Genomic DNA, 24,501 nt, shown 5'->3' with positions numbered 1-24,501 from the left:
TAACTGAACTTTTCACAGCTACATCCTTGCTGATTTCATGTCTGCTTGTTCTATTGTCTATTGAAAAAAGTATATCAGACTCCCACCAGGACCATGAATGTGTATATCCATCCTTTAACTGTTCATCTTTTTCTTTTAAAAAATGATTTATTGAAATACAGTTGACTTACAATGTTGTGTTAGTTTCAGGTGTACAGCAAAGTGATTCAGTTATATATATATTCTTTTTCAGATTCTTTTCCATTACAGGCTATTACAAGATATGGAGTATAGTTCCCTGTGCTATACTGTTGGTTAACTCTGTTCATGGGTGCTGCATAGATTTTGCAGCTATTTTATGTAGTACATATAGATTTGGAGTTGTGATATCATCCTGGTGGATCAATCTCTTTATCATTAGTAAAGGTCATTCTTTATCTCTAATAATCAGAAATATCCTTAAAGTGAGGAGAGGCATGTCTCTCTTCACCCCTTCCTTCTTCTAGTTGGTTGGAATGCTGATGTAATGGCTGGAGCTCGAGCAGCCATTTTGAGGTGTGAGCTGGACAGCATGATTTGAAACGTGTAGAGCAATAAGTTCAAAGAGCCTGGATCTCAGATGATTTTGGAGCTGCCGCACCATCCATGGGCTGCTCGTCTCCAGACTTAGTTTATATGAGAGAACAAAAAAACTTGTAGCTTCTTTAAGGTACACGGTTGAATATTCTATGACCCATAGCTAACTTCACCCTGATGTGGGAGATGGAGTGGTGGGTACAAAGGTCTGCCAGAGCATGCGAGCAGGGGTGCTAAGGATAGGGCAGTAAGACGGGTGGAGATGTGGGGCAGTGGCCACAAGCTCTCGTAACTGTACACTCCATCACTAAACTGTTTTGAGCACACCCTGTAACTATGTATATTTATTTAAAAATTTTATTCATGTACTATTATAGATCTATAGGGTAAACATCATCAAATTCATCAAAAGGCTTAATTTTGCTTTTTTATTTTAAGATGAAAATAATTAGGAAGAGGAATTCTAAGTAGACAGTCTGTCTCCACTTTGGGGCCAACCGATGCAGGTTTTAAAATGGAGGGCTGAGATGTGTACAGGTAGGTAGGTGTCAGATCATGAGCAGCTAAGCCCCAGCACTTGGACTCACGTCCTAAAGTGGTGAGAACCACAGGAGGCACGCAGCGAGGCAGCCCCTTGAGGAGACCTGCGTTTCAGGAAGAGTTCCCTGGCAGGAGCAGAACAGGGCTGGGGCCAACTGGGTGCTTGGGGACCAGGTAAGCAGTTGGTACATTGGTGCTGAGGTCCAAGAAAGGGACAGCGGGGTCTGAACCAGGCCCGGGGCAGCGGGATGGAGAGCAGGGGACAGACATGGACAGGCAGGCCATGTGTACAGCTGGGAGGAGAAGCAGGAAAGACCTCATCAGCCTTGGGGAGACGGATCTGCATGGGAGCGGGCCGGAGGAGAACAGGCGAGTGCGGGGTCGGCCACAGCACCACGTGCTGCCGAGATAGCCAATCACAGAACGTGGCAGGGCTCACCTTTTCCAGAGCAGCATCAGTGGAGGATGACTCGGGTCAGGAGTCCAGGAGTGGCGTGGGGGGTGGGGGGACTGGAGACCCAAGGTAGATATTTTCAAATGAGAAGGCGAGGGAAGCAGCTAGAAGGCCTAGTTGAGGTTGAGAAGTGTCTTTGCATTGTAAAGAAGGGAGATTTGCATGCTCATTTCACTGGGAAAGATGCCCAGCCACCACTAAACCCTCCTGCCTAGTGACTGGGGATGGGTGGACGGGCTGAAGGTGGGGGGAGCCGAAGAGCCCGTTTCTCCCAAGTGGTTCCAGATGGGGCCTGGCAGGCAGCCGTCCTAATGTATTCTCCTCCCCTGGCCCTTCTTTCACCCCAGTTTTCCTCAGCCCTTCCCAGATGCTCATGAGATTATGAGCATCTCATCAGGGGAGGGGCGGAGGCGGTGGGGGTAGGAGGGAGGGAATGGCCACAGCAGCCCCTGGAGAGGGGAAAGCAAACTCAAGCTGCCTGACTGGCCTTATCTCTCCCCACCTCCATCTCCCCCACCAAGGGACTGGAGGAACCAGGGCTTCGGATCGTCCTCCAGGACCACTTTCCCTGAGCTCTGAGGAGTGTCATGAGCCCCATTTCAGCCAAGGACAGCTCCTCTTTGGCCTTGTAACTGGCCTGCTGCCCGCGCCCCCCTCCCGGGCCCGCCCCTGAACCTGGAACCTTGCCCACTGACCGCAGCACTTTGTCTGGGTCCCTATTAGTACCTTTTTGTGCTGCGAACAGGCTGATTGACTTTGGACGCTTCCTGACCCCGTCCCTTCACTGTCTTCCGGGCTCAGGCAAGCAGCTCCCCGCCCCTGGGTGTCTGTTTTCCCATCTGTGGGGCGGGGCAGCCGTTCTCAGGCGCATCAGAATCTGGAGGGCTGGTTGACAGCGACAGCTCAGCCCAGGGTGTCCGATGCATTAGGACGGGGGTGGGACCCTGGAGAACAGACTCCCGGGCAGGACGACCAGCCATGTGATTTGCCCAGGACTGAGGGATTTCTCGGAATGCCGGACTTTCAGGGCTGAACCTGGACCACCCTGGGTGAAGTAGGGGGTGGTCACCTGACTCCCAGATGCTGCCACTGGTCTGGGGACCACACTCCGAGTCAGTGTTCTCCAAAGCCCCTTCCAGTTCTCCAAGTGCATGGCCTGCACAGCGTCATTGCCCTTTGCATCTGCACAGACGTAACTGAGCGGGTGGGGGGTGCATCCTCCCACACAAAGTCCACATTTAGGACGCAGATTTCCCGGACAGCCTGGTGATGTAGCCTCAGGGCGCCGGGTCTCCAGGCCAAGACTCTGACTGCAGAACAGAGCTGGGATTCAGGGAGAGCCAGCAGGCCTGGGGGCCTGTGCTGTAGGACATCAGCTGCCTCAAATGCCTTGATGGTGAAGCGATGGATCTGGGGACTGCGTCAGGCCGGATATGTAAAATTATGGGCCCTGAGACCTGGGGTCACCGTCTCTTCTACGGCTTCTCGCCACCCCACTCCCCCCCAGACAGAATGAGTCTCAAAGTGCAGAGAAAATGAGGGACATGTAGGCAGAACCCCGTTGGCTGGCTGGATGTGCCAGAGTCCCGGTGGGCAGGGCAGGGCTCAGCCAGAGGGAGAGACCAGAGCAGAGTGGACCATCTGGGCGCTGGGTGAGGGCAGCAGAGGGCAGGCGGTTGCCTGGGACCTGACCGTATAGATACGAGGCTCTGTCGGCCCCTGGACCAGCTGCATTCTTTGCTCATTCAACAGACACGCGTCGAGTCCCCACGGTGTGCCAGGAGCTGTACTTAGAACCCCTGGAGTTCGCCCTTCAGGAGCTGACAGCAGCCATGGGGCTGGGGCACAGGCACACATATAACCTCCGGACCCTGCCAGTGGCCCAGAGGAAGTGGCACATGGATCCTTCCAGATTGCGATGGGGGCAGAATGGGGGGCATTAAACCTGGTCCTTGAGGACAGGCAGGGTTTCTGCATGGGGAGGCTGCTCAGCCAGAGGGGACAGCATGAGCAGAGGCTGGACACTGCGGCTGCAGAAAAGCCTAGAAAGTCAGGCCAGGGGCCAGGGGTCAATCCTGTTGGCCGCACTCGGTGTGACTTTTCCCTCCCCACACGCTCTCTTCTCCTGGGCTCTCACCAACTTCTTATTCTCTGCCTGCTCCCGTTAGCACAAGCTCAGGCTGCCTCTTCATTCCCTCGGGGCGGACTGCCCCATACTCGGGGGTGGAGGGGGGAACTTGGTGTTTCTAAAATAAAAACAAAGCCAGTATATTTGCTGTGGAAAAACTAGCTCCACCCTCCCCCTCAGTTAAATAAGTGCCTCTTTCCTCCTCTGGGTTCTTGGTCGGCAACAGGCCAGGCCTGTGTGACGGTTAAAGAGGTGGAAAGGAAAAAACAGTCGAAGTGGTTTGACCTGTGACTGAATTTAGGCTTCAAATGAACCCTGGTTGCAACCCCCGCATGTGTGGCGCTTCTTTGCCCTCTTGCCCCTCTGTTTAATTTCCACGTGCCTGAGACCCTATTCCCGGTGGGTGGAGAGTCCCTCTGCAGGGCTCAGAGAAGTGAGGCTTCCTCAGGCCTCTGAATGGGACAGCTGAAGGGGAAGCATCCCTGGATCGGCCCCTTTGAGCACCGAGGAAGCCGGGCTCTGGGGGTGGGGTAGGGGTGACACACTGGGGCCAAAGTCATGCTGCAGCTTAGTGGCAGGACAGGGAGATGGCCTCCTGTCTCCATGGCCACCAACAGGATTTTGATTGGCTGATGTAATCATCATCCTATCAACATGTGTTAAATGCTAACTAGGTGGTAGGCACTGAACTAAGTGCTGTGTGTCCATTAATTGATGTAATGCTGAAAACGACCCCACGAGAAGATTATTACCCCTTTTCCAGGAGAGGAAACCGAGGCACAGAACTAGAAAGTGGGGAGAGATGTGAGAGCGGGAGCATATGTTCACTTGTCTCCGGGCAGTTCTAGTTTTGGCCTCTTGTAACTGCTTCCAGCTCGGTGGCCTCTGGTTGAAGCTGAATGAGGGGGCCTTCCCTGGGCAGAGACCCCAGCCAGGGGCTGCAGGAGGCGGTGGGGCCAGTGTTCTCTGATCCTGGCAGGACCCTGGGTCAGAAGTGCCATGACGGCCATCACCACCAAGATACCAAATGCTTGGGGACCCGCTGGGGGGACCATGCCTTTCTCCCTGGTCCTCCACCAGCAGCTGCTAGTGCTACAGTGAGACAGGGGCTGGTCTGGGGGCTCTGGGGGGCCACTGGCTTGTTCTTTGACATCATCGTATTTATTGTGTGCAGGTAAGGGATGCAGGTAACTCTTCTGGACCAAGCTTAGGTTCAATTGCTAACTATAGTGTCATGTAGATGGTGCTGGAGGTGAAACTTGAATGAAAACCCCAGCACCAAAAACTCTTAGTCTTTATCCCCAGAGACACATGTTTTCCTAAGTACGGGACTATTTTTTGCTTCATTTGCAAGTGCCAACGTGCATTCAGTGAATTAGTCAGGGCTGTGCTCAGAACCTGAGGCAGGTGGTTTCGCTGCCTTCTGACTCTCTACATTTATACATACACAGAGCCTTTGGAGGTTCTGCCTGTAGGCGAGTATCACCCTCTGCTGTTTTTCCTGGGTCCTTTTTAAAAAAATCTCAGTCTGGCCCATGAAATGAGGGCTTCCCCAGTGCTTATGAAAAGAATGAGCTAACAAGCAAAAACAGTTCTAGTCAGTGGGTCAGAAGATCCTGGTGTGAATACCAGCTGTCACCTACAGCAGCGTGACCCTGGGCAAGTCACAGGACCTCTGGGCCTCAGCTTCCTCCTTTGTGAAATGGAGCTGATGCTGGTCCAACTTTGCCTCCCTTGCAGGTTGGTGGTGAGGATCAAATGGGCTGAAGAATTTGCAAGAACTGTGTGTACTGGTTTTTACAGCCTCAGTGCCATGCCAGGGTAAAGGCATTATCTTTTTCAAAGTGAATACATGCATTTAAGGCTATGTATTTCCCCCTGAGTACTGCTTTGGCTGCTTTCTGCACATTTTAATTTGTCATATTTTCACTATTCATTTCAAAGTATTTTCTAATCCTCACTGCAGTTTCTTTTTTGATCCAAGATTATATGTATGTTGCTTGATTTTTCAAACATTTGGAGAATGTTTTAGTTGTGTTTTTCTTGTTGATTTCTGGCTTATTCTACTGGCTTATTCTGGCTGGCGAATATGCTCTGTATAATTTCAGTCCTTTGAAATTTGTTGGGACTTGCTTTATGTCCCAGAAAATCGTTTCTTTCAGTGAATGTTCCATGTGTGTTGAAAAGAGTGTATACTCTCCAGTTTTGTTAATTATGTTGTTAAAACATATATTCCTACTGAAAAAAAAAAGAAGGGGGAAAAAGGCAAGGGTTTTGGTGAACATTAAGCACCTCATCTCAGTTCTGAACACGGCAAGATGCTGTGAAAGAAACATCCTCTGTGGGGTGGGAGAAGGGGCTCCAGGGGAGGGCTGCTGCCTAGGGGGCCTGTGGGTGGGGCTCCATGGGACAACATGGCTAGGCCTCTGCCATCAAAGCAGGGCTAATGAGGTCATTAAGCCCAGAGAGTGAAGGATGTCGCCCCTACCCATTCCCTCCCTTCTCATAACCCCTCTGCCCCTATGCAGGATTTAAGAAGGACTGGGCTTGGCATCCAGAGACCTGGGTTCTTGTCCCATTTCTGTTTTCTAAGTTGCTCTGTGACTCTGAGCCTCGGTTTTTCTCGTCTATAAAACTGCAACGACTCTATCTCCCTTACTGAGATGGGTAAAGTTGCAACTGCATCACCTGAGGCTCCATGTGTATGATCGTGTGCCTACAAATAACAAGGGTCAATACTTACTGATCATGTACCACATGTCAGGCATGATCCTAAGCCCTTTGGAAGGGTCCCCCCTTTTAAGTCTCCTAGTAACCCCATGAGCAGACATGAGCATCACCCCACGTGACAGATGAGGAAAGGGAGACAAAGGTTATAGAGCCTGCCTGGGCCAGATTGTCAGTAAGGAGGGGGTGGGATTCAGAGTCATGCAGACTGGCTTCAAAGTGGGCTCTTCTCGGGGGGACCATATGCTGCACTTTGCCCACCCAATGCCAGTTTCTCTGGACAGTCCCGGTTCACACCTATTGTCTCGGCATGATTATTTGCAGTGGCCTTTTCACTTAAAAAAGTATCCCGGTTTGGATGTTCATTCAGTCCTGGCTCTTCACCACCATCTTAAATCGGGGGTCAACGGTATTCAATATCTCTCGAGCCCCTGGCTCTTTCTGCCCCCATCCCCTTCACACACTATAGGTTTCTCCAACCCACATGCTCTGACACTCGGGGTCACCAACCCTACGGAGAAGCATAAGGTGTTTCCCTTAACTACAGCATCTGCTAAGATCTGAGCTCAGCCTGTATCCTAAGCATGCCCCTCGGCACCTGACCCGAGGGTGTCACAGGACAGGGAAGGAATGAATGAATGGATGAACATATGCACCAAAGAGCCATGTGAAAGCCCCTGCACGCTCTAAGAGTTATAGAAATATTTCTCACAAGTTCCCCAGGACACCTGGGTCAAAGGTGATGAAAAGGAGAGAAGCAAAACTCACACACCATCCTTTCTACGGCCCAATGCCTGCGAGTGTGGAGGGCGTTTCGCGTGGATGGTGCAGCACAGGCTCAGCGCCTCCCGACAGGCCTCCCGGGACGTCCTGCCCAAGCCCCCCACGGACCTCCCCTGTCCTCTCCACGCCACCCTCTTCCTCCCCTCATCTTTCAAGGCCAGGTGAGAAACACAGACCTATGTCCGTGGTACATCAAAGTAGAAAAACCCTTCTGAAAATAATACAAATGAGGCACAAGTGGGACCAGGACAGTTCCACTGGGGGGAAACACCTGGACATACCGGTGCTCCCTAGAGAAGTCCGACCTCCGAAGAAACCACAGGCTTTGAAAATGAATGAGCATCAGCCCCCTTCTCCGACCCCCACCAGGTGCCCTCTTTTCCCTGTGCTGGCTCCAGCCTTTAGGGAAGGCTCTCCGGCTGAGGCTGGGAAAGCCCACAGCCCCTAAGGGCCGCCCCAGTGGGATCTCAGGGCCGGAAAATACATTGGCTTCCTCCCCCGCCTCCTGCAGAAGGCTCAGCATCACGGTGGCGTGTGCACGCACTGGGTCTGAAAGTAGCTCATTCAATAAACAAATGCCGGATCCGAGGGAGGCAGGTCATTCTGCTCTGCACCAGAAACGTATGCTTTCCTACTCATGGAGACAAGATGCTTGAGAGCACAGAGAAGCCATCTCCAGCCCCGGCGCCTCGCCCAGATTCTGGCCGGTAGTCCCCAAACCCCAGCCCTCTGTAACTTCGGCCAGTGAATAGCGGTGGGCCCCTCATGGGGGCCAGGTCTTTAACTGTCTCAATGGCTCAGCGAAGCCGTTTCTATCACTTCTATTTTATAAACAAGGAGGCTGAGGCTCCCCTGGCACACCGAAAAATCAGGTCCTGGTGTCAGGGAAGTCAAGGTCAAGGCCCCTCAGGTCTGAGCTTTCCGTAGGCTTTGAGGGGAGGAGAGAAGTCGCCTCCATCCAGGGTTGACTTTCCTGTCCAAGTTTGGTCCTCGGCGCATGGACACACCTCCCGAGAAGCCCTGCATAGCAAGGATGGAGGTTCAGAGGTGGTCCATTCAGGGCGCGCTCAGGATCTGTAAGGCAAGGGGCAGTGGCAGCAGGAAGTCCCCAGAGCCCAGGCTGCTGGGACTCAGCAGAGGGTGGGACGTGGGGGTGAGACACAGACAGGGCTTCACCCAACTTCCAGGGGAGCCGCACACATCAGAGTCCCCATGAACGGCTGCCCTGGGACTGAGCAGGTGTGCACGGCTGCCCACTTAACAAGCTGCTTACCTGCCTTCTCTCTCTCCCTTCCAGTAAACCAGGATCCTTACCACCCATCCTTCCCGGCCAAGCCTGGGTGCCCTCCTTCTCAAGGGACCAGCTGGGTGAAATCCTGACTTTTACTGGAAGTTGCCAAGCAGGGACTGTGCAGCACAATATACAGTGGGTGGGCAGGTGGGGTGGATACCTCAGGGTTGGGCTGCCCAAGCCCCGTGAGGGTGGGAAGACATTCGGGGGCTGGTACACCTGACAACTCCCCACCCCATGGATCCTTTTAAACATACAAACTAAACTGTGACCTGTAGGTAGATAACCTCCCCTATTTCTAGAGGAGGAGAGGTGCACTGAAACTTACTTTAGTTTGATTCACCAGGTAGTCAAGACGGCTAGTGTTCGAGCAAAAGCTGTCCTCCCCTCCTTCCATTATAATGGAGTTGGAGCTGGGTACGTGGCCACCGAACCAGTGCCTACATTTCCCAACCGTCTAAGTGGCTGTATCTGGCTGTGTGGTAGTTTTTGACAAAGGAACGTGAGTAGAAATGCTACTTCCAGGCCTGGGCCTTAAAATATTGCCCCTGCACATCTCCACAATCTTCCCCCCTCCCAAGAGCTGGGCCACAGATGTGCCTGAAACCCAGTTTCAACCATGCAGACAAGGACAGCCCCTCAGAGCAATGGTTCTTTAACTGTAGAGTCTATTAGAATTCCCTGGAAGGCTTTTACAAACACAGGTTTCTGGGCCCACCCCCAGGGCCCCACCCTGGTCATTTGCTTTTCCAACAAGCTTCCAGGGGACGCTGATTCTGCTTGTCTGGGGACCACACACTGCGCTTGGGGATGGTTGAGAAAGAAGAAGGCAGGATCCTAGATCCCTGCAGGACCTTGTGGAGCAGGACCGCCTGCCTACCCTGGACCGTTCCAAGAGAGACAAAGCCATTTTTTTCTTTAAGCCACTGTCCTGTCAGGTGTCTGATACAGCCATTCAGCCTTGCCTCTAACTGAATTGTATCTCTAGGGGTCACAGTCTTCTCTGTGTGACATCCCATTGAAAAAGAAGAAGAAAATTCTGCTCCAAGTCCACCTCTAGGGGCAGCAAATTCTTCCTTGATCCAACACACACAGAGCCAGGATGCAATCTCAGGTGTACGATTCCCAAACTGGACCAAATCGCCATGCATACTCTCTCCCGGGTCTCCCATGTTCCCCTGAATCAAATTATCGCCAGAGCCCCTTCTCTTCACCACCAAGGTCTGAAGCCTCACGTCCTCACCCAGTCCTTCTGCAGCCACCACGGCCTGCACAGGTGGACCAGGCTAGGGGAGCAGCGGAGGCTGATGATGAGACGTGAGACCCTCAACCCACCAAGGAAAAGCACCGCCGCTCTGAACTAAGACCGCAGGGTTTTAATTCTGATACGCTGGGTCTCAAAAGCACCTTTAAAAAGAACAACGCATTGCTGTCAGGTGTACTTACTGCTCCAACTAAAACCAGCTTAATCATAGCGAAGAACACAGTCTATAATTTTTCCCACACTCAGAGATGGATCTATATTATAATTTCCCTGATCTTCTTGAATGAATGGATTAAGCTTTCCACCGAGCAAGAGCTGCTCTTTTCATCACCCACGTGGAGACACATGCGTGAGGCCCTGTGCAGGGGTGGGGGGGGCTGCTTGGTCATGACCCCCAGGGAAGGCTGTTGCTCAGCACGAGGGGCATTTGGTTGGGGGGGGAAAGCATGTGTCCTGGACCCCAGGCGAGGGACAGGCGCCGAGGGCTGTCCTCCCTTCCCGTGATCCGCAAAGACAGTGATGCTAGGAATGTCCCCTAATGGACACGGTGTGGTGTGTACAGAGGCGTCGGCAGACGGGGGAGGGCAGGGCCCAGGGGATCTAATTCAGGGTGCCCCTTGCTATGCACCAGCACTTCGAGCAGGTCACTGCCCCTCTGTGTGCCTCGGTGTCTTCATCTACACAATGAGGACGCTGGTGTTCTAACAGGACATTCTTTTTTTTTGTTTTTTTTGCGGTACGCGGGCCTCTCACTGTTGTGGCCTCTCCCGTTGCGGAGCGCAGGCTCAGCGGCCATGGCTCACGGGCCCAGCCGCTCCGCGGCATGTGGGATCTTCCCAGACCAGGGCACGAACCCGTGTCCCCTGCATCGGCAGGCGGACTGTCAACCACTGCGCCACCAGGGAAGCCCAGGACATTCTTTTAAGTAAATTTTCTGGTAGAACCTCAACATATAAAACAGATAAACTGCAGCTTCTCTGGCAGAAGGGGTGTGTTAAGCCCCCTTCCCCCACTCAAGCTCACTTGATCACTGTCTCCCCTCCCCCACTCCCCCTAAAGCCCGAACCACAAAGAAAACCGCTCTAGTGCTCTCTGAGACCATGCAGGCGTGAGCTTCTTTATTCTTTAACTCCATAGCCACCCTGCACTGTCCATGGTCAGATGAGCCAGGGGAGAGCTGGCGGGGTGGGGGGGGGGGTTGTGTGTCTAAATCTCAGGAATCTGTATCATAGACCCAGAAGATATTTTTAGAACTGGAAGTGACCTCCGAGATCATCTGAGAAGTCTTTCACTTGATAGATGGTTCGGCTTGTGATGGTCCCCGTGGGCCTCAACCCCACCCGACTTTTTCTCTTTCTTTTTTTATTGTGGCAAAATACACATAACATAAACTTTACCACTGTCACCACCTTAGGTCACTTGCACAGATATATAATAAGGCCAGTGGGTGAGCAGTTCTCAGCAGGACGAAGCGGTCGGTGCTCTTAGCATCCCCAGCCCACAGACAAGGAAACTCACCCAAGGGCACGCGAGTCAGTGTGAAATACAAATCCACCCCCTCATCCACTCCCCGTGCTGCTCCCCCGTCTCCCAGACAGCGTGGCCGGTCGTCCTGCCCAGGCTCCTGGTGCCGGCCCCCCAGGAGCACGTCCTAGTTTGGGTCCTGCCAGGCCGGTTCACTAGGTGGGTGGCTCTCCAGTTTGGGCTGTGGCATCAGGCTTTGCTGACTCTTGCCCAGCTCCCAGCTGATGGCGAGAGCATCTCCGCCAGGAGGCTTCCGCTCTGCCCTGCTCCGTGCCCTCGGCTTGGGCCTGGGGACCCCGGGTCAGGAGGACCGGCCCCTTCTCTCCCCCCAGGGTGGCTCCCAGTGCATCTGACTCACACTGTCCAGGCCCTGGACTCAGCCAGGGAGCCTGAGCCTGGGCTGGGTCTTTGGAAGCTGCACCGGGACCTTGGGGGGCTGAGGCCCTGTGACCAGGGCCGAGCAAAAGGGCTGCCAACCACACACAGGCCCAGAGGAGGCGGTGGCCGGAGATGCCAGCCAGGCAGTTCTGCTCCAGCGCCTCTGGCGCAGGGTTAGGCTGGAAGCATTGGAAGCAGGTCTTCCCATCACTCCGCCATCCACCCATCGGTGGTCCAGCCGACACCCGGCTGCTAGTGCCTTGTAGAAATCACAGAAGGTCAGAAGGGCTGGGTGAACGTGACCCTGAGAGTGGAGGGAAACCCCCCACATCCACAGCCCCCCAGTGAGCCTGGCAGAAGCAGGGGACACTCTGGGCCCGTGGGCCTCCCAAGCTTGGATTCGGGGCTCACACTGGAGCTAGAGGAACTGGGGGCGATGCTGTTCTTAGAGACCAGGGTGCGCTTCCTCCGTTGTGGGTACTGAGCAGGGAAGGGGTAAGTGTGGGTGAAGCGCAGCTTGCCCCCCCCATCACACCGGCAGCAGCAGTACCTCCATCGAGGGGACGATCAACGGCGGTTCGAAGGCTTTGTGGCTCTAAGGGACCAGCCAGGCTGCAGGGGGGATGCTCTGGCGGGCAGGAGGGGCCCTGTAGAAGCCTATTTCACGGTGCACGTGACTTTGGCTTATGGACATTCACAACCTGCTCCTGGGACTCAGAAAGGCACAGACACTCCTTTCCAGGCATCGGGAAATTAAAAAAAAAAAAAAAAAAAAAAGCCCAAATGACGCAAAAATTCATCTCCGTTCCCAGAGGTGAGGATTGGTACAATTTCTCGTTTGCTTTCAAAACAGTGCCTGTCTTGTCTCTGGAGCAGGACACCGTGGCTGAGAAGTAAGCCTGAAAGACCATTCCTTCCAAGGAGTTATAATGTGGAGGCCCCTGAAACTGTATGGAAAAATGTTACCATTTACGTGCTGGGGTCCCATAGGTTTTAGCACATCCCCAAAGGGGTTTGTGACTTTGCTCCACAAAAAGGTTAAGGTTCCTTTTTTGGATAGGTACAGATAAGACCTGGACTATGAACTCCTACGGGAAGGGCTGTGTCTTAGACACAGGCTCAGAGACCCCGTGGGCCCCAGGGATGCAGCAGAGGCCAAGCTGGGGAGGAAGCCAGGTGTCCCGGGTATCCAGACCCCGCTTCAGCTTGCTTTCTGCCAGAGCACACGGATGGTGGATCTCTGTGCGTGTGTGTGCAAGGCTGCGGGAGAGGACATTCATGCATCCAATTCTAAACTCCAATTTTCACTTTGGGTCTTGGATGTAAATCTGCTAGGTCTTAAGTCCAGGAGATGATGTAATTTATCAAAGAGAGTTTGGAAGCTGCTAAGCTCCCTGATAAATAAACCATGTTTCTTCATCCCAGGTCTGTGAAAACATATTTTCTACGGACTTAGAAACCTCCCCCCACCTTGGAAGGTATTAGAATCTTCCCCCCACAGGAGAGCCAAGCATACACAAACTTGTCTTTTTAGAGATACTTGACCTTTCTGGGCAAGGAAATAATGTACTCACATGGCAACTAACCAGCAACCCCCGCACCGTTACCCTAATTCTTTCCAAAAAAGAACTATAGTTCCATGAGTTCCAGAGGGAGGATGTTATAGAAACGGACTTGGCATCAGAACGCCCTAGCTATTGCCCACATTGGCTCCCTAATCGGGTACCAATTACATCATCACCAGGAGCATCACTACCCATTGTTCCCAAGGTTTGGAAAGCTGCCTGCATGTCCCAGGTCTAGAAGGTGGAGTAGAGACTTAGACATCAGTTCATCCTCACGTGTTTTCGCCAGGGAGGCCCAGAGGGTGGAGGCCATTTCTCCACTCTCACCAGGTAAGACTGGGAAGAGCTGGGACTCAAACCCATATCTCTGGTCCTCAGTCCTAGTTTGGGGGTTGGGGGGAGCTGCAGACTCCCAGCGCTGCCCCGTGGTCATGATCTCTGAGCTCTTGCTGGCCCTGGTCATAACCAAGCCCACCAATACCAGGACATCAGGAGCTAAGGAGCGTATAGTGCTCTGGAGACGCGAAAACTCTCAAAGGATGCCTTGTTACTACTGATAGAGATGATAGTATGTAAGATGTAAAATTTGTCTATCAATTTAGCTGCTAATTTTCCAAATGAGGAAGGAAGAATTTAAGAACCCAGCCAGCTCTGTGGGGAGCAACTGCATTTTTGACAACCCAGATGGAATCTTTATCTCTGGATGCTCATGTGCCTCTGGTCCTTGAATTCTTTCTAAGGTGGCACATCAGCAGTCCAGCCTTTGGGTGGACTCACACCCTTCCAAGGACACCCAGGACACTGGGCAAGGCTTAGGAGAACAGGGAATAATTGCTTTACGTGTTCACAGGCTCACCAGCTTAGATTTATTGAAATGCCACCTAATGCCTGATTGTGGGCAAGCTTCCCCTCCACTTCCACCGATCCTGAGGCCAGACATCCCTGGGTTTGTTAGCTGCGGGATTTGGGGAAAGTCTTTAACCTCTCTGTGCCTCAACATTCACAACTATAAAATGGGGATAACAGCCTGTGATGATTGTAGGAGATAATGTATGTTAAAACCTCACACAGTGCCTGGCACATAGCAGGACATCAGTAGGTTCTAATCCCTATGCCATTTTTATAAATGCCCCATGTGCTACATCGTTGGAGGGCCAGCAATTGGGGCGAAGTACCCTGGGGGGATCTGCCTCCCCTTGAGGGAGTGGTTGGGAGAACAGAATTCACCCTCAGTCAGGAGGTGATGGTCAGCAATCCAGCCTTCCGACTTCCCAGGCACGTATAATGTTCATTTAAATGATTTCAAGATAGCTCAGACGTGTGCTTAAATCCCTGCATTTACCAAATGGGTACCTTCTGCAAGTTAATGTACTAGAAGACAATCATATGTAGTAAAGAAAACTAGAGCTCAAAGCTAAAATTGCTATTCATGATATTTGTTAAGGATAACATGATTGTTGTAGGAGGTAGTGTTATTCTAGTCCCAAGTTCTGCTTCCTGCAACCATTTCACCTCCCCGGGCCTTGGCTGTGCATAAAATAACAACTACAGTTATGTCCAGCCTTGAAATAACCTTCGAGGCCTCGCCATCCCCTCCTGCTGGCTTCCTCCCACCTTGCCTTCTCCACCTAACCGTCTCTGACGTTCGCCTGCAAACAGGAAGGTTTAGGTTTGAAAGGCCAAGCCTGAGAGCAGTGGTCTCAAACTTGAGGTGCATCAGAATCCCCTGGAGGGCTGGTTAAAACACAGTTTGCTCCCCGCCTCCCCCCAAGAGTTCCTGAGTTGGCAGGTCAGGTGGGGTCCAGAATTTTGCATTTCTAACCAGCTGGGGGAGGTTGACACTGTAGACACTGCAGGTAGAAGACCTCGCTTTGAGAATTACTGCCTTAGGGCAGTGATCTTCAACGTTAGCTGCACTAGGACACCCTCCCCACCCCTCCCGCCAAGGAATGTAAAAAAAACCCATTCCCAGGCTTCACCCCAGGTGAACTCGGTCGGGATCTCAGAGGGGAGCAGCCCAGAGACCCTGGTTCAGAGGCTAAGCTTCCCTCCAGCCGCGGTGCCCACATCCGGAGCCCTGGGTGCGCTGAGCTGTCCATGATCACAGCCTGGGGCTGATGGCTATGGCCCAGCAAACCGTTTTTGCACGGGACCAGTTCAAATGTTTCAGGCTTTGTGGGCCTCTGGCCTCTGCTGTATGTTCTTCTTTGTTTTTTGTTTGTTTCAGCCCTTTAAAAAGGTAAAAATCATCCTCAGCTTGCAGGTCATCCAAAAACAGTTTGCAGAGCCCTGGAGAACAGCCCGTTATGCAACTATTAAATCTAATGATGGAAACGGCAGCTCACAATCAGCATTAATCATACAGTAAATTAAAACCAAGGTAGAAGGCAGACCGATTCAAAGGAACTAAAGGTACGATATAAACATGGTTTCTCCCGCTAATCTTTTACTTGTTATCATCACTGTTTTTTTCTAACCCAGTTTTCCTTTCTACATCAAAAAGGGAGGGGGGGTGGTAGAGGCAGCACAGGAATAAAGACGCAGACGTAGAGAATGGACTTGAGGACACGGGGAGGGGGAAGGGGAAGCTGGGACGAAGTGAGAGAGTGGCATGGACATATATACACTACCAAATGTAAAACAGATAGCTAGTGGGAAGCAGCTGCATCACACCGGGAGATCAGCTCGGTGCTTTGTGACCACCTAGAGGGGTGGGGGGGAGGGAGACGCAAGAGGGAGGAGATATGGGGATATATGTATATGTATAGCTGATTCACTTTGTTATACAGCAGCAACTAACACACCATTGTAAAGCAATGATACGCTAAAAAAGATGTTAAAAAAGGGGGGGGGCGGCGGGTGGGCTTCCTTCCACCCTCCTCCAGCTCACGGTACCAGTACCTGCTTCCTAGAACTCGCTTGGAACTTTCGGGTTCCAGCAACTTAAAAGCCCTCAGTGACATGCTCAGAGCTGTCAGAAAGTGCAAACTGCCTTCTGAGTATTTCATTCTCTCCCAGGGCTCCTAGTCCTAACTTCCTGTCTCACCCTCTCTGCCCACAGACAGAGGAGTTTCTTTCTTCTGGAATAAAATTCCTGGCTTCCTGAAGTCTCTGTGTGTGCAAAACACACTCCAAACTGTGGAGTCACGTGGCCCCTGCCCGTGGCCCCTTCTCCCCCTCCCCCTCCTCTCCAACCCTGAGAGCCCTGGGTCGCCGGTCACTAGGCCACTCCCTCCTCTGTCCCAACCTATCTACTCAGTTTTGGCCTAAAAGTCATCGTACCCGGAGCAGCTGGTGAGCTTCTCTAAACGGGCCTCAGAACTCCTAGAGGCTTTGTGCTTTCTAATCTGTTCCAGAGCTCAGACGAAACGGACAACACCCACCTCTACTTCTTTCTTTTGTTCTTTTCTTCTGAACCTTAAAAAACCCCTAGAACCTGTTAGTGAACGACCTAAGCTGACTTTTTAAAAATGTAAATGATTTAAAGCAGAAGGGTGGAGGCCTGGAAAGGAAACGGCAGCCTCCAGCATTTTCCAAAGATATACATCACAAACAGGGATCCGAGAGCACTTAACCAGCCCACTTGTTTAAAGGATTAGTTCTGCCCTAACTGGGCCACCATCCACAACTGTGACCCACAGGAGGGTCCTCGCTGGCTTCCTGGGCCAGAAACAAGTATAGCCTCACAGGGCCCCGTGCCTGGTTTAATGGTCGGCTGTTTCATCTCAGAATTCTTAATAATCTATCTTTGAACTTGGGTTTTGTACGTGAAGTCTCATGGGATGGTGGGCATGAATGTGAGCTGGGGAGATACACACAGCATGTGGACCCACGGTTCCTTGATGCCGCATTTGACCTGATGCCCCAGGAGCACAGAATCCCAGGGCATCCTCCCCCCGCCAACACACATTACCACGGGAGAGGGTCTGAGTACCCTCCCCGTGATCTCAGATTAGGGACCCAGCGGAGCAACTTCCCGGAACATTTCCTCAACCTCTGTAACATCCTCAAGTCTTGAATTCTTGGTATTTGACAGCAAAGCTAATTAAGCCTTTAAGAAGGGCCATGCGCATAGCCCCAGAGGAGGGGGGCAGTGAGCATGGATGGGAGAAGTTCTGGAATACAGCCAGCTCCTCTCGAAGCCAGGTGGGGAGGGGAATGGCCCACTTGGAAGGGCACCCAGAGGAGGTAAGGGACGGGGCTGGCCTGGACGGGGGGAACCTCGGGGACCTGAAGCCAGGCTATGACCTAGAGACCGTCTCCTCCACTTACAGAGCAGCAAAGGTCACAGAAGGCGCTCAGGAGAAGGCAGAGTCCAGATTCCAGGCTGGACAGCTGACCGCCCCGGGCTCTCTGCCCTCCCCCCGCGCTTTCCCGACCCTTCTCTGAGCTCCAGCTGTGGCCTGCATGAGACCCCCCCTCCCCGCCCCCGCTGCAGTCTGCACTCAGCTGTTCTCGCCTCTCCTCCGGGGAGTAAGTTTCATCTCCTTCACAAAAGGATGCTCGGAGGTCAGGGCTGGGTCTTTATTACTCTCAGGCCTGGAGGACCAAGGCTCTGGCAGGCACACAGGGAACGTGAGACTATTGACCACGCCCCCCCCACCCGGAACCCCCTTCCCCCTCCACCACCTCTATCGGCTCTGCCCTCTGCCTGTGCCCTCTTGGAAGGTTAAACCTTCTGGACCCAGGAACGCACAAGAGTCAGCCCAGCAGGGACGCGTACAAGAAGCAAGGTCAACAGTCAGAGGAACTAGCAGAGGGCTCTGTCCTGCACTCAGTGCCTCTGTCCACTTCCCCCCGTCTCTCTCCTCAACCAGCCACCTAAAACAACCCCGCAAACAACTCAACCTCCTTCCCCGTCCCTGGGTGAACTACTGATGCCCAGCCCTTGGGGGTTAGCAAAGGTGGTGATGAACTGTATTCTGTGCCCCAAACCTGGGCACAGCACCAGACAGGGGAGTCACACCGCCATTCACAAATGAATTTACAAGAAGCGACGAAGGAGGGATGATTTCCGTGGCTGCTTAAATACAGGGCATGGCACGCCATCCACCTCCCTCTCCTGGCTCAGGAATCACTCAGAGAGAAGGGCGTCCTCCACCACCAACTACTTGAGAAAAACCAGGCCGAGCAAACTACTGGGGAGAGACATGTGCGTCTGGGCAGTCTGCCTGGGACACACCCAAAGGAGGAGGATGGCAGACGGGAACCCCACACAGGCAGCTCTCCAGCATCAGCGTGTCTCCTGTCCACTCTGTGATGTCCACTGTTTCCTTCTGGTCCAGAACCCTGCATACCCCTTGATGCAGAATCCTCTTCACATTAATCTTGACCCAAAGCTCAGGAAATTAAACCAGTTGCAAAAAAGCAACCATATCATGAATTCCACGGCCAAGCAGTGATGCCTGATGGGATGACAGCTCTGCGTCTCTGAACCACAGCCTCTGGTCATCCTCAAGGGCTGAGTGTGCGTTACTCCCCGTCCCAGTACTGTTATTTCAACTTGGAGTTGAAAAGGCCCCATCGTCTTCGGATGCAATGGTTTTCTCGCTTTATTTTAATGGGAGGGCCCTTCCTTCAAGGGAAGTCCTACCTGGAAGCCAGCCTCTAACTCAGATCAGTCCCGAGCTGGGGTGTGCAGGGCCCGGGGCCCTGCCTATGGGCCCGCTGACCCATCACGAGCTCCCAGGAGCACAGTGTGAAAGACACGCATCCATCTCCCTTACTGAGTTACTCACTCACTCTCTGACACAGCTTCTCCGGAGTACCTACTAGGTTCCAGGTGCGGTGAGCCAGCAGGTAACAGGATACAGGAGGTCCCTCCTCGGCAAAGCTCTCAGTGTGGCTGGATGCAGCTGAGAGCGGCTCAGATGGTGCGGAGAGTGCTAGGAAGGAAACAGATCAGGGCAATGTGACTGAGGCCAGGAGGTGGCCACTTTGGATAGAGGGTCACTTCCTCTCTGAGGACGTGAAATGTGAGCTGAGACCAGAACTATGATCTGGAAAGATGCTGATTTTGACCAACGAGGAAACAGACCCAGAGAGGTGAAGGGACTTTCCCCAGGTCACACAGCAGGTAGGAAGCCGAGCTGCACTGAACTGGGGTTTCCAGGGTTCTTTACTAAGCAGCTACTACGGGCCAAGAAGCCTTGGTGACAGGTGACATCCAGGGGTGACAAACCACAACCACAACCCGGTGTCTGGGGCCGTGAGGACTCTTGACACCCTCCCTGCCCTCCTCGGCAGGTACAGCGTTGGTCCTAGAGGATGCCCTGTGACCAGAAGATGGAACACTGAGGCTGGTGACCAGGGACAGAGAGCTCCCTCCTCTGCCATCTCCCTGGCCTGAACTGTGGCCTGACTGCTTCTGGTGGTAGTGACAAGCAGAGAAAAGCCAGCCGGTGGGTGTGAAGGTCCCAGCTCGCCTGGAGGAGGGTCTCTGCACACCTGAGCTGCTCCAGGGCTATGATTTGAAGACCTGCCAAGCCGGCTGTCCTCTTGTGCTGTGGAAGCATCCACACCAAAGGGACAGCACCAGGCAGGCCTGCGAATACCTCACACTCCAAGGGATCGAGGCCCGGCACTGGGCAGACACTCCTATCTCTGGAATATTCTAGGGAGCGGTGTGAAGACAGCTCCTGCTGCAGCCCATAAACCTGGCCCCCGAGGCATTCCCCAAAGCCCGATCGCGCCCGTGGGCCTGGCCTTCACCCTTTGTCCCTGGAGCCTCCCCGCTGTCAAAGCACTTTGCTTAGCTAACCTGAGCCTCCAGACACCTCCCGAGGTGGGTAGGACCGCAGTCATTAGTCCCATTTTGCACACGAAGCAACTGAGTCCCAGGGTGACAGGCGCAGAGAACACGCTACTGCCGTGGTGACCCTCCACCAAGTTCTGGTTCAAACCCAGGTCTCCAACTCCACCTCTAATCCAGCTGCCCACAGCTAACCACAGACCACCCACTCCGGCCGAATACCACCCAGGTCTCTCCCCACACGTCCACCTACCCTAGGCCCTAAGGTGCACTTGGGGTTTTTCCAGGAGCTCCCTTTTCTCTCCACGCCACCCTGCCCCACAGTGGGTGCCCATGTGCTGAGAGGGCCAGCACTCACCCCCGCACCCTCGGCAACTGAGACCCAGCTTGAGATGCCCTCCTGAGCCCCTTTCATATTTCCAGCCAAGTCATGTGTGTGAACGTACAGCTGGTGAAAACAATACATCTAGAACCTTCCACACCTCCTGTCCTTCCATACCCAGCCAGCCAGCTGCAGGCACAGGAACAGGCAGGAAACACAGGTGACAGGGCCTGCAGAGCCGGGTTCCCCCAAATGCACAGATGCGCCCATGAAACTTGTGGACCACCCTGGCAGGCAGACGGACCCACCGAGAAGGATCCTGTGCCCGCACAGGAGGCACGCCAGCTGCCAACACTGGGCAAGCCCTTGCCGGGGGCACCGAACCAAGGACTGCACCCATTCTAGTTAGGATGGCTCTGGGCCTGTCACCTCGGGCCCGTGCATAAGAGCCACCAGAAGTCCGGGTGGACAAAGAGAATGACGTTTGCAGGAGGGACGGACGCGCACCGAGGACCCGAGCTCCCTCCCGAGACACTAAGTGCAGACGGGCAGTCTCGGGAGGACGGGTGGGAACACAGCAGCCAGCGGCGCGTGCTCGCCCCATCCTGCCCCCATCCTCCCGGGAGCCGGCTGCCGCGCTCGGCTACGCAACTCCAAGCCCCTCCCGCGGGAGTCCCGAGCGGCCGCCGGGCCCCCTCCCGCGCCCCCGCCAAGCACTCACCGGTCGCGGGCTCCGCAGCGAGGGCTGCCAGCGCCGGGGCGGGGCTGCAGGGCCAGCGGGTGAGGACCACAGCCGCGCTCACCCCGCGCTCGCTCTGCACTTCCTGCGGCCGCGCCCCGCCTCCTGAGCGCCCACCCCCGGCCCCTCCAATACCCGGGCTCCTTCTCCCGCCGCCCCGCCGGCCGCCCGTCTTTGTTTGGGGTTGGCCTTTCTCCCGTTCGGAGCGCACGAAGCGAATCCAGTCCGAGTCAGGGCAGCTGTGCGGTGGCCCCGGGGGTCCCTGCGAGGAGGGGGGATGGATGGATGGATGGATGGGTGGGTGGATGGATGGATGGAAATCGGGCGGCTTGCAGACACCCTACCCGGGCCTCCCGGAGGTCTCCCTGTCGCCCAAGTGGGCCCCTAGTGGGGCGTGAAACCCCACAGGGTACTGGGGGAAGCTGGCCGTGGGGGGTGTGCGGGGACTCTAAGGACCGGCCCGTGTGATCACAAAGAGCCCCCCCTTCCTCCCCGCTTCCCCCCAGACCCATGTACACAAGGAAGACCCCATCACAGCCCTGTCCCTCTGAGAGTCCTGTGGGCCGTCAGCTTTCCATTTCCTGGGCTCTGGGAGTCAAGGTCTCCTCCCCGACTGGAGAAAAAAGCAAAGTTGACACAGCCCATCTGTCCCGCCCTGGCCCAGAGCAGGGGCAAAGCTGCCTGAACTGGATCCAACCGGTGGGGCCTCATGGTTACTGTTACTTGCCAAAGCAGCAAAGGCCTGAGCTTACCCAACCGTGGTCTTTTCAAATTTGAGCACAGAGAGCGCCGTTACCCATTTACCAGGCTGCTGGTCCAGGGAAGCCAATGGAGGCGGAGAGCTGACAGCCATCCTCCCCACACCTCGGGCTGTGAAAGGGGGGCAGAGGGGAGGTGCGATGGGGGCCTCTGAGGGAGGTGACGGCAATAGTCCCTGGGGAGGAAGCACTGAAATGGGGGGTGACTGGGGAAGGTGCAGCAGAGGTGGGTCTACAGAGCTGCCTGGGGTGAGGGTCTCAGGAAGGAGGCCTTCGGGGCGCTGGGGGAGAGGGAGCCAACAGGAGCACCGAGAAGCTGAGACCAGGCAGGGCAGGCCGGGCTGAGGGCAGAACCCGGTCTAAGCAGGGAAAGGGTGGGTGAAAGAAACTGCCCCGGTTGGCGGGGGTCTGTGTGCAGTGCTGGGTGCCACATCACGGAGGAGAGGGCAGGTCCTGCAGGGGCCCAGCTCCAGGGGCGCTGAAGAGGAGGGCGCCCAAGGAAACGGGGCTGGACCCGGCGATGAGGCGCTCCTCAGGGGCTTCTGAGAGGGTCCCTTCAGTGGGGGCAGGATGAGCCAGGTCCCCCCTCCTTGGGGGCATCCGGACCCCATCGGGTGACTTACTTCTGCTCCAGAGGCCTCTGAAGGGCCGTCCCAGCTCCAGAGCTTCCTGAGGGATCAGCTTCTGGGGAAACTGTGTCCAGTTCAAGTTCACTCTCTGCTGTCCCACTTCTCTCACTTTCTTTTTTTTTAAGATTATTTATTTATTTATTTTATTTATTTTTGGCTGCGTTGGGTCTTAGCTGCGGCATGCGGGATCTTTCCTTGTGACATGCGGGCTTCTCTCTACTTGTGATGTGTGGGTTTTCTCTCTGTAGTTGTGGCGTGCAGACTCCAGGGCGCATGGGCTCTGTAGTTGTGGCGCGTGGGCTCTAGTTGAGGCATGCGAGCTCAGCAGTTGTGGCGCGAGGGCCCAGCTGCCCCGCAGCATGTGGGATCTTAGTTCCCAGACCAGGGATCGAACCCGCGTCCCCTGCACTGTAAGTCCAGTGGTGGACTCTTTACCACTGAACCACCAGGGAAGTCCCATCTCTGTTTTTGTTTTTTAAAAAATGTATTTTTATTTATTTATTTTTGGCTGCATTAGGTCTTCGTTGCTGCGTGCGGGCTTTCTCTACTTGTGGTGAGCGGGGGCTACTCTTTGTTGCGGCGCTTCTTTTGTTGCAGAGCACAGGCTCTAGGCGTGCAGGCTTCAGTAGCTGTGGCTCGCGGCCTGTAGAGCGCAGGCTCAGTAGTTGTGGTGCACGGGCTTAGTTGCTCTGTGGCATGTGGGATCTTCCCGGACCAGGGCTTGAACCCGTGTCTCCTGCATTGGCAGGTGGATTCTTAACCACTGCACCACCAGGGAAGCCCTCATCTCTTGCTTTCTTACAGGCGTTGTCCCTAAGAGTCCCTCCCGTAGACGCCAGGCTCTCCGTCTCCGTGCGTGGTCTGTTTCCCAGAAATCCAACCTGCAACAGAGGGTCAGTGAGAAAGGGAGCTGAACAAAGGAAAGGTGGGTTGGGGGTAGAGAAGAGGCCATGAACCCCCGGCACCACATTCAGGGTGAAGGCCGAGCCTGTGGTGGGAGAGAGGCCAGAGCAGCACAGAATGTGAGGGCCCCTCCGTGAGACCTCTGGGGAGGACCTGGGCCTCTGGGGAGGATCTCGACCTCTGATGAAGCAGTTCCAAGTCACAGATGTGCCAGAGAAGGTGGTGTTAAAGGAAAAGCCTGAGAAACGGGTGGTAGAAGATGGTTTTCTAAGGGGTAGAGGAGAGAAGGGTGGAGGAGGCCTGAGTGGGAGAAGAGGCCGTCGGTGGGGTGAAGATGAGGGGAAGTGCGTGTTCACCAAAGTTAGTGTTGTTGAAACCATAGTTAGGAAGGAGACGGCAAAATACTCCGGAGGGACCTTGAGCAATACGAGAGGGCCAGTGACGAATGAACCTCTGAGCCAGGATGTCCGCTCTCCAGCACTATCCCCAGCGACGTTAACATCGAGAGTAGCGAACCCATGGAAGTGTGATGTGCAATTTTAAATTTCCCAGTAGCCCCATTAAAAAAATGTAAAAAAAGGAACAGGTGAAATGACTTCTAATGATACATCTTATTTAACACACTATATCTAAAAATGAGATTGTTTCAACACGAATCAATATAAAAAGTTATTAAAGAGATGTTTTACATTTTCTTCCAGCTAAGTCTTCAGACTCTGTGCGTATTTTACACTCACAGCGTATCTGAATTCAGATGCCGCCTCTACGTTGGAAGTGCCTGCTCTGCTTTTGGATTTCATAACACTTATGATTGAAGAAGTAGATTTATAAACCTAAGTTGCTCCATACATACTTAGGCTTTCCAGTAACCACATCGATTGATCAGTTTTAAAATTTAAGTTTAGGTTAATTAACTTAATTGAAATAAAAAATTTAGTCCTTCTGTTGCACTTACACGTTGCAAGGGTTCAGTAGCCACGCATGGCCAGTGTTCCCATGTCAGACCTCACGGATGTGAAACCCCAGACTTCCAGAGTTTGGACTTTGTGTTGTCCTCACCTTCTATGAAAGAATGGACCTTCTCCGCCCCAAGTGCTGCTCCACTAACAAGACCCTGATCTGTTCCATTTTATTTCACACTTGGAGAAGATGGCGGGTGAGGATCCAGCATCTGTGGGAAAGGAACTGGG

At 53.8% G+C, this 24,501-nt stretch overlaps 1 protein-coding gene across 2 annotated transcripts in view; it reads right to left on the bottom strand.

The window, feature by feature from the left end:
• The window catches only part of TSPAN11 (tetraspanin 11), a 60,842-nt gene extending 39,739 nt beyond the window's left edge, over window positions 1-21,103 (bottom strand). Inside the window, exons 1-2 of one of the 2 annotated variants that reach the window (XM_082636290.1) lie at window positions 21,004-21,103; window positions 18,982-19,094 (exon numbers count right to left, since the gene is read on the bottom strand). The gene's annotated coding sequence lies outside the window, so the exon portion shown is untranslated. Of the gene's footprint in view, window positions 1-2,275; window positions 2,296-18,981; window positions 19,095-21,003 lie in introns of those variants that run through there. The other variant, XM_082636291.1, reaches the window with a different exon arrangement.
• Between the last annotated feature and the right edge of the window lie 3,398 nt (window positions 21,104-24,501).

Source organism: Mesoplodon mirus (genome assembly GCF_964341445.2).
Source record: "Mesoplodon mirus genome assembly, chromosome: 11".
Lineage (NCBI taxonomy): Eukaryota > Metazoa > Chordata > Mammalia > Artiodactyla > Ziphiidae > Mesoplodon > Mesoplodon mirus.
Note: the sequence above shows the minus strand (reverse complement) of the source record. Positions and strands in the feature narration are given on the sequence as shown.